This window comes from Macrosteles quadrilineatus, unplaced genomic scaffold (assembly GCF_028750875.1).
Source record: "Macrosteles quadrilineatus isolate MER2022 unplaced genomic scaffold, UCM_ALF_1.0 Scaffold_1__1_contigs__length_201487025, whole genome shotgun sequence".
NCBI classification, from domain to species: Eukaryota; Metazoa; Arthropoda; class Insecta; order Hemiptera; family Cicadellidae; genus Macrosteles; species Macrosteles quadrilineatus.
The window spans coordinates 163,353,269-163,363,078 of NW_026542594.1; the positions used below are offsets into that span (position 1 = coordinate 163,353,269).

The 9,810-nt window shown below is 31.0% G+C and overlaps 1 non-coding gene across 1 annotated transcript; it reads right to left on the bottom strand.

Annotated features, from left to right (window-relative positions):
- Nucleotides 1–4,716: 4,716 nt before the first annotated feature.
- Trnah-gug (transfer RNA histidin (anticodon GUG)) lies at nt 4,717–4,788 on the bottom strand. The gene has a single exon. It is a non-coding gene; the product is annotated as a tRNA-His (tRNA).
- Between the last annotated feature and the right edge of the window lie 5,022 nt (nt 4,789–9,810).

The following is a 9,810-nucleotide window of genomic DNA, read 5'->3' on the forward strand; positions in this document are numbered from 1 at the left end:
TGCGACGATGACGTTTCTTAGTTGATTATTTTTGATTTTTCGTTGCCGTTCATTTGTTTTTGCCTGTTTAAAAAACTTCAATATCATTAGTCTAAGACTCTACTATTCTTCTTTGAGCAAATAGCTCAAGACGGTCTAGAGGTAAACAATTAACTTTATGGCGTATGGCATAATGTCTTTTCTTTCGTCATTTATTCATATCAAAGCATTTTAAATATTTAATTTTCAATTTTAAAAATTCCTTTTCCAAACTCTCAATTTTCATTTAGTCTACATTACGGTGTTTTATCATAACAACTCAGATTGCCAAATCTTTTTGTTTCACCGGTAAAGTTTTCTGAATTTTCGTTTTGTCGAGCATTCCTCCGCATCACTGCGATAATACTGTTTTCAGACACAAGTTTGATTCAGGGCTCACGAATGTTTAACATTCCCCAAATCCTATAATCATTAAATTAATTCCTTTAAACATCTTCAAAATAAACAAATATAAAAATGTTTGAAATCCAAAAATCGTTTCTTTTGCACCTTTCAATAAAGACAAAGCGTATTTTTTTGCGAATAAAATATAACTCTTAAGTCGGATTGAGTTTTAGTCTTAAAATAGGTAACTGTCATTATATATAGCTAGAGCAAACCGCATACCTAGCATTTTTTATCTCAGAAAGTAAAGTAAAGTTTTCAGAAAGTAAACTCGTATAAAATCACCGAACAAACGTGCACTTCATCTTAACACGAAAATAATAAAGTCTAAAACGAAATATATGTATATAGGCCTACAAAAGTAATTAATATTTTTTCTTTAAAAGTACCTGTGAACCAAACTTTCCTCGGGGAAAATCATTAGTATTCTCTGAGAGTATTCTTTGGTCAATACCATTTATCCAAACAGATTTTTGTTGTCTATTTTATTCCTGTAAAATAGCTATGCAGTATCGTAGTTGACTTTGATTTGTAAGCAACTTTTATGATTCTCATATAAAATATTATATACTTGGTTGTTGTTTTATTTGTATCAACAAACCCAAATAAGTTTAACATTAAATAGAAAAAGAAGAAATTAAAAATGAAAAAGGATGGCGTTTCATTTATAACTAATACCAAAAAGCAGTTGAAGTAACTTTTAAACAGACTAATTTTTACAAAGTGCTAAACATATATTTTATTGACTAACCTGGAAAAGGGGAGTGTTATATCTTATTCTAAAACTATTCTAAAGTGTATTTATTATTTCAACTGAATCGGTAGACTCCCGCATTTCATCGCTTTCTATGCAACATACAGGCCTAATTGGTTATTTACTATTGTCAAACTGTTCACAATTCATGTTAGTTATAAATCATAAAAATCATTATTTAGTACACAATGATATTTGTGTCATAACGGGAAATACTTCCTCCAAACCAGCTTAAATCGTGTCTGAAAAAATAAGGTTTGTGCGTTTAGCACGTATCTAGCGGCGAGGTAGTCGAGGCCGGGACTGCAGTGACGTCATCGCGCGCAGTCCGCTCTGTCTGGCCCACCTCTTTTACTCGATACATCTTGGGCTGCTGCTACCTCATGGGTGACTGCCAGGTAGCCGTTGTGGAGGACAACTGGCTTGGCGGTGGGTCCGTGATAGTAGCTGCAGTACACGCTCTGAGTGTACCAGGCAGCAACAAAGATGACTGGTACCTGGACAAATGGAATATTTTGGGGTATAGTAATTAACGAATTGATAAAACTCTTTACAAACGTAAGTTTTGTATTTTTAATTTCCAGAAATATTCCAATTGTCAAACTATAACGGTTCTATTTTTAGACCGTTTTGTTTTTATTTGATTTTTTTTAGTTTTATTTTTAGACCGTAAAAGGTACATGTAAGAAAGTCAAGCTATATTACACTCAAGGCAGTAAAAATAAATAACAATAACATTGCCAGCTACAATCACCTAAATCAAAATCGTACCGTAAATGGCATACTCAAGACAAAATGTATAGCGTCTAAGAAGGATTTTACAAGTATTTAACATTCCTTTGTGAGTGTTAAACTATATTTTAATATGGATGAACAACGCTAAAAACCTAGTATGGATTAATAATCATAAGGATTACCAGTAGTACTAATAACATTGTATGGTCATCCTGTAATTTTAGCACAATTTTATTGTTAAATTTGTAAACATTGTAACTAGATCTTTACAGTAATATACTTACCAAGGCGTTCATGTTGTAGTGTAATGATGATCTGTACTCAGTCAGACCTCTGTCCTGTATAATATATACTGCTGAATAGTGACATTGTGGACTAATATCCTGGCAGGATATATGCAAGTGTTCCAAGTGTTGGAATTCTGTAATGAGGTCTATTTCCAGTATTCGTCTAATGTCCATTTTGGTAAGCAATACTGTATATAAAACAGTATTCAGTATATGGAACTAAAATTATGTTAGCATTGAAGAGTTGATTACATATTATATTCCAGTTGATTTAAAATATTTTTACATTTTAGCGAATTTCCCATATAGGGAATAAGCTATTACTGTAGTATACTCATGGTAAGACCTGGACGCGGGACCGATTTTTTTTCGTTTTGAGGTCCCTAGAGGCCAAAAACACCATCCGTTCAAATTTATATATATATATATATGTGTGTGTGTGTGTGTGTGTCCTACTCGAGCAAAAATGATCCGATTTTGATGAAATTTGGTACAAACCTGTAAACTTACGTTTATTCGAACAAGTTCGCCATCCAGCATGATCGGACCATGGGAACGGGGCATATGTATGATGTCGTGCTCAGTTTACGGGGGATTTTATGAGGTAAAAATATGTTTTTCCCATTTTTGACCCAAAAAACATAAAATTTAGCAATTTCTTTCCGAACCATTTTGTAGAGCAAAAAAAACAAATAAATTAGTATTTTGAAGCATTATTATGCGCCTAATGGTTACGGAGAAAATTCCAAAAAATTGTAAATTTAAAATTCCCATTTTATTTTTATGGAGAATAAGTAAACTGTTGTAGTTTGCTTGTTTATGAACATATATTGATTAAATTTGGAAAATGTTTTTATTTCTTACTAACTATTAACTTTAAAAAACTATTTTTACCCTCCCTGATGCAGCAAACCTAAGTACTTGTTAAACTAATTCTATTTAAATCGGGAATAAATGTTTTATATTTTTAAGTAGACATTTCAGTGTAAATCCAATCAGTCAAATGGAAATTCGCTTAGTCTGCAGGTTTGCTGCGGCGGGGGTATTTTATTAATGGGTCAATTTTAAAAGTTCCATACTTCGAGACCAGATTAAAGAATAGTGTGCAGCATTTTATTCAAATAAACCTCCTTATGAAATGCAGCAATACAAACTAGGTAATTAGATGATCCTTTCGAGTCTTTTAGCAGCTCTCTCAATTCTTAGTCGGCTTTAATTGGATAAGCAAACATTAAGGACTCCGTAATTAAGACTGATCACTTTGCCTAATCAAATAACTTAATATTCTCCCTGCTACCTAAGAAAGCAACACACACTTAAGTAACATGTTGCTAATTAAATCCAATGATTTTAGTCCAGACTGATTTTATTAGAAGTACTTGTTTAGTGAGTTTTCAATAAATTCTTAAACAAGTATAAATGTATATAAAATGAGTTAGTTGATTGTTATTCATGTTGTTAATCATGAATAGGCTATAGTTTTTGTTGTGGATTTAATTGAAACTCTATTTAACCATTCAACTATGTTGAAAATAACTACTTATGACTTAACTATACAGACAAAATGAAATGAAAAAAGTTTTTGTATTTCGATATCCCTATTAACCAAACGAATTTATGATTTTATAACCATTATCAATAATATTAAAACGTGACAGGGTTTTTTTTTATTTCACGATTCTGAATCAACCCCTTGACGGATTTTCATGATTTTTGTATTGAAAGAAAGATAATTTTGAGAACTAGGGAATGTCGAAGCCATCATTTTAGTTTAGGGTCCCAGTTTTTTTAGAAATTAAGTTTGAATTTTTAAAAAGTCTAGCAGCCGACTTAAATATTCTAGACTAGCTTAAGCTATTAATACCATTTGCTTAATAACAGCTGCAAACATTCAGCGTTTGCAACACAAATTCAGCATTTGGATAAAAATAAAATTACATTCGAAGGGTTAGCTTATTTATACTATGTGTAATGCTATAATCATTGATACGTTCATTTATTCGCTAAGAGGATGAAAGATTATTTAAACATACATTGTAAAATACTAGATAATCTAATTTTTTTAGTAGTCTTTAAAATCTTTAGTTAGTTTTAGTGTAATATAATTTGTTACAACTAACAGCTGGTTGAATATAAAAATGTTCCATATTCTATAGAACTAAAGGGTTAGTTTATTTACTCAGTGATTTTGTCATTGATTATAGGAAATAAGAAAGATTCTATAACCATTGCTGTACACGAATTGAAGCTCACGAGCTTTAAAAAGAAAGCTTAGAAAATATTTCTTACTAAAATTGTTGAGGAAAGGTTGGGAAATAACAATGATCACATGTTTTAATTAATCATGACAGCTTTTTCTTTACAATACATTTTGAACTGCTAAAACTATGCTTGAATTAGGAATATACATATTGATATAACTATATACAGTATTTACTCCCAATAACATTTAATTCCTTCAATCGAAACAGAATGTGAAGATAATGTAGTCATACCGATATAATCTAAACATTGCCCTGCCGTGACCAGGATTCGAACCTGGGTTATTGCGGCCACAACGCAATGTCCTGACCACTAGACGATCACGGCATTCTGGACATGGTTTATTGTTCATCATTTTAGAAGATATATTCAATTGTTGGGTAAAAGAAAGAGTGTGAAATAAAAATAAAAAAACTTACAGAAATTACTCACCCACAATGTTGATACTATTTTCAAAACGTTTTTATTAGCTCGCTTTCTTGTCCGGTACAAATTTTGCAATAAATTTCATACTAAGTTCCCGATGAGCTAGATACTTAAAACTTGAAACATAGCTCACAAATGGATGACAATGCAATATTATATCATTTAATTTTCATATTTCCCTTGGGCTACGCCCCATGGACTTCCAAATTTTCCATGTTTACATTTTGAAAGAATGTAAATATATCAATTAATTTAAGTCAGCTTAAATTTGACAGTTCGAAGAGCAGAGGTTGAGACAGGTTATGCTCCCAAGAGATTCTTTATACAAACAAACATTTCAAAATAAAGATAAACAATCTGATAGCATATATAAAGGTGTTTGTTAATAATTTCATTTGTTATTTATTTAGTAATCTATAAAGTGAACAATAAATTAAATAGATTGACATATTTATAGTTAGTATGTAGGCCATACATTCAACCTAATACATAATTATATGAAAAGAAACTCAAATAAACCTTAGATTTCCCACATGCCTCTGTCTTAATCTGATGTAGATGCTTGAAATAGATTTAACATCCACACATATTAAAAACTAAAAAGTAGAAAATAATTTATAAATAAAAAACTTTTTTTAAAACAAAACGTTTTTAAACGCACTAAAAAGTTGAAAATAATTAATGAATATGTGGAGAATATAAATACTTGTAAGATTTAAAACGAAAAACGTTGGTGTGCATGCAATTGATAATAATACATTAGTTCAATAGGTGAAGGTAATTGTAAATTATCTATTGCATGCACCCCACGTTTTTCGTTTTAAATCTTACAAGTATTTATATTCTCCACATATTTATTAATTATTTTCAACTTTTTAGTGCGTTTAAAAACGTTTTGTTTTAAAAAAGTTTTTTATTTACAAATTATTCTATTGTATCGTACATTGTAAACTATATAGTGAAATACAATACATTCGCCAGTAGACATTTCAAATTGTCCATCTGACAAAATTGTTTCTGCTTAACTACCTGACAATGAGATTGAAAGTAATATTAAGGCTCCATGGTCTTAAGAATGTATGGTATTTTAAATAATATATGGTGGTCGTTGGTTGAATTACAAATGTATACATGGCATACAAACTTACGAGGCATGTTTTTTAAGTAAGTACCGTTTTAAAATTTCTCCGTTCCAGCACTGCGATTGGCATTTTAGACATTTGCGCTGTATATGGGCATCTATTGGTAAGACCTAGCCGGAAATTTGAGAACAATCGGCAGTGTTTACATCTGGTTTCGAGCATTCAAAATGGTGCCGCCAATTGAGACTGCCGCCAACTGTGAACTGCGTGTTGTAATTAGATTTTTAAGTGCTAAAGGTGTGAAACCATTGAAAATCATCGAAAGATTAGTGAAGTGTATGGCGAGAACATTATGAGTGACGGAATGGTACGCACGTAGGTAAGGGCATTTTAAGACGGCCCCACCAACGTTCATGGTGAGCAACGCACTGGGCGGCGTAATTAGTGTCCCCGTACCCAGTGCATTGCTCATCATGAACGTTATTATTAACTGATATTAGGTCAGTAATTAAGTACCAAATTTCAATTTTAATGGCATTGAGGAAGAAATGGTGGTTGCACGAATAACTGTTTAGCTATGGGACACATTTAACATAATATTTGAGTTTGTCTTAGGTAGAGGAACAGAGAGTTCAGGGACACATTGTATAACTGCATGAAATTTAAATGATAACTAAGAGAACTGTACATATCAATTACTTCATTACGAACAGTTTATTATTGAGTGGACAGTAGTATTTTAAACATCACACTGTGTGGGATAGTTGATATAAAAATAGCACTTTGCATCAAAATCCCAATTTCTAAAAATTTAGAGGGGTCTAAATTTTGGATGTGTAATGTGGGGACATTACATACCATCCATTACGATTTAAATAACTGTTATTTAATGTAAGAAGAACTCACTGAGTTTTGTACAGAACAAATACCCCTTAAAACACAACTGAGCTACAGATTCGAGGTAGGATTTTGAAGTTTTTAATTCCAACTTATATCTCCTTTTACAGTATTTAGACACTTTTCATTTGACAAGTATGATTAACTGTTATATATGAATAGCATAAATTTACTTCATCAATAATTCTGATTTTAAAACACTACTTAGATTAAAATACAATAGCGGAACATTCACTGAAACTAACTGATTTTTTAGATTGGCGTAAATACCTGCTTCTAAGTAATCCAAATCGTTGCAAAGACGCATCTAGTTTCTACTTCACGAAGTCCTCATCAGGCGTATAGGGGATGTCAAAATCACTTCATCAGAAGGTCGTTGTTACACATATTGTACATTTACAAACAAACACGCACACTATCACGAACATAGTTACAAAAAAAGGTACATTTACAACGATAAATGTGTTTTCTCGTAAATGAATTGCATTGACATGTTTTGGATTGGATTCCGAACAAACGTGTCGCATTACTGTAGTACACATACACGACTACTATAAATGTGCCTGTATAGTACTGCACATCGTTGTAATGTAAATATTTGTTATTAAATAAATATCGAATGTTGATATACATCTATTTACAGCGTTGCTGAAAAACGCTGTTGCGTTTTAATGATTGGTTGATTAATGAAGTTGGTTTCCCGACGAATACTTGTTAAGGATTATACTTTCATATGGATATTCCAAACGTTACTTGTTTTGGTAAACGAATTTTAGGACTGGATAAATTACTAGGTTTTTTTATATTTTAGTAGTATGCATTAAAACTAAATTGGTTAAACTTATATGGTTAACCCTTCCTACGAAAATTTATTTAGTTAAATATTTCACAAATAATCCGTCTTAAAGGGTGTGTCACTATCTTCGTTAAGTGAAAATGATAAATACCCAGTCGAATTGTATACACCGAGTTCTTGTCAGTTTATTGATTACAGCAAAGATATTGTAAAAATATCAGTTAAACTAGTAGCAGTTGTTAAAACATTACTAGTAAATAATATAAGTAAATTTTGTTTAGATGTACACATACATTAGTTTGCCCACTAATTTGCAGTTTTACTAAGCAGAAACTGTCCTATTAGGATTTCATTTTGCATAGTTCCTAGTTAGATAAAGTTTGATGGGGCTAACCATGATAAGACATCTGCCAATAAGGCATAACAAACTAACAAAGTCCAACTGTTGTATTAAATTATGCTTAATACACTTATTATTTGTATCATGACTTATATCGCATTCTGATTAAAAAACCAAACGATTTAGAGTTGTGATTAGGCTGACAAATGTGATATAGCTCTGTATATGTTATTGATATCGATTCGTTAGGTAAAAAATGCGTAGCTCCAAACTGCATTGATCTATTTTTAATTGTATTTATATTTTATACCAATTTTAAGTAGAAAAGTAAATACAAATATTATAATAATACGGCGAGGACTCAATATTAATTGATTGATGTGTGTGAAGGCAAGTTTAGATTTTATAAATACATATATCAGTAGCATTGAAAAAAAAGGCTTTTTAAGAATAATGCCTCTAAACACTCTCACAACTAGAGGATATATTGTTATAATGTTTTTTAATAATTGACCAATTCAATATCTAATACGCTAAAAGGCTGTGGACGGCAGTGAGTGGACGTAGGTTTGACAAACATCAAACATCGGCTACCAACCACTAACTGAGGTTAAACAACAATATGTGTTTCTGGTTGCATCAATTATCATTCTGTCAAATATTGCCAAAATGTTGATTATTTGTGGCAAACGTAAATTAAATAGCTTGCACGAATTGATGGATGCAGTGGGTTACAAACGAAATAATATTTTGGTTGCATAGTACAATTGTCCTTATATTTTGATAAAAGTGAAAGCAATTTAGGTTTTAAAAATACGGATAACCACTTCCGCTGCTGAGATTCCCTACAAATTAGATCATACCTGAGGCGCCTGGAGAGATCAAGTTATATTATCACTCTTTCCTTTTGCAAGATTTAGACGTGCTTGAAATACCAGTACATTCAACAACCACTTCTTGGTGTAAATTAAATTAAGTTAAAGTAATTATCAAGTGAGAACTTAACGAAGAAAAGTAAAAATAATAAAATAATAAAGCGCAAGGAAAGCGATATGGATTTACATATGGATTTATAAGTGATTAGAAAAAAACTACTAGAAAATAATCATACCGATTAATAATCATCATCGTGCATGACAATCAAGAATATTAGGTTAATTCAGTTTAAAACAGTAATCATTCTATGTGTGAATTCAATATAATCGGTTTGCTTTTATATATTTAAAACATTGGTTTTTTCTTTTCAAGTTCGTTTAACTCTTCTACCCGACCAATTTTCATGACTGGTATACACGCACAGATTTCACGTAAAGAATCGGCATATATTTATCTACTGTATTACTCGACCAAAAGACATAAATTTGAGTTATTTTTGAATTGTTGCTTCAATTAAAGATTTATTTCATCAGTTAGAATTATATAATCCTATATATTTTGGTCTAAGATCCTTCAGGGAAATACCGGCTTTCATTAAGGCTATTAGCTATTCAAATCGAACAATTTTTAAGCTAACGCAAGGTAAACAACCTGCATAAAAATTATTTAATAAAAAAGGGTTTTCTATAATTAAAAATCAATAGCTCCAGTAGGCCTATAGTTTATGTTTTCATATATGTTTAGACTTAAAATAATCAGTAAATTATCTTATATATTAGGCTTTAATTTGAGCTATTGGTCGTTTGAATAAGTTAAGTTTAAAATACAATAAAAATCATAAATTTGAATATTTTTTGGATATGATATTGTTTTAACGCGGAGGAGCAGCGTGGGTCCTGTAATTTAATTTAAAACAATTTTGGTCCCCTTTT